Below are 1041 nucleotides of genomic sequence, written 5' to 3'. Positions count from 1 at the left end.
AATAGCAATCTAGATTGGAGAGCACAAGGTGGTATTAACCACCTGGTCTCCACACCCCGCTCCCCAACTGCTCAAGCAATGCGTGTGCTTTCCGCCTCTGAAATCACTGGGGATATTAAAGTGTATTCCGTATCAAATACAATATCGGATAATGTGCAGCACGATGAGGCGGAACACCAACGAGGAATCGAACCTTGATCCAAGTCGTGATAGTTGAAATCTAAACCCACCACACCAACTAGACAGCACTGTTTTATTAAGAAATTATCATTTTCACAATGAAAGAAAAAAAGCTTAACTCTTAGTTATTATTGAGTTCACTTCAAATATTTAATTTTATAAAGAGTCTAAAAATATCAAATTTTCCTTTTAAAATATGTAACTTAAATTTTTGTGACAAAAACCTTCATAAAATTTAAATAAAAAGAAACAATCCTTCACATAACTATAGTTTATTATTTCTATATGTTCACAGATATGAATTACAATTATATGGAAGAAATGGCCTGCATTTCATATACATCTTAATATACAGAGACCAATAAAAAAATCAATTTTTTAACAATAACACAACCGGGATTTGAAGGGGAAAAAATGTTAAAACAAGATACATGAAATGATACATAAAATATTGTTAACCATATAAAATGTAATACTTGTAAGTTTCAGAATACTTGTAGGTTTAAGAATAACAAATAAAAAATAGTCATCTTTCATGATTGATTACTGTAACTCCAGATATAAAGGAATTTGTATATTTTTAAATCTTAGTAGATTGTAAGTTGTGAGTAAAAGATAATTGGTGCAAAGGATACTGTTTGAGTGCGTGTAAAACAGCGGTGCCCAAATGGTGTTCCGAGAATTATGACATTTTTTAAAAACATTTTTGAATTCAGTAATTATATTTATATCTAATCAATAATCTATTATTTACTTATATTCGATATTTTGATTGCCTTTATGAAATTATATTTAAAATAAAATGACAAAGAGAGAAGATTATATATATATATATATACAACGGCATGATTGAGTACATCA

Source organism: Parasteatoda tepidariorum, chromosome 6 (assembly GCF_043381705.1).
Source record: "Parasteatoda tepidariorum isolate YZ-2023 chromosome 6, CAS_Ptep_4.0, whole genome shotgun sequence".
Taxonomy (NCBI): domain Eukaryota; kingdom Metazoa; phylum Arthropoda; class Arachnida; order Araneae; family Theridiidae; genus Parasteatoda; species Parasteatoda tepidariorum.
The sequence above is the reverse complement of the archived record's forward strand: the minus strand, read 5'-3'. Positions refer to the sequence as shown.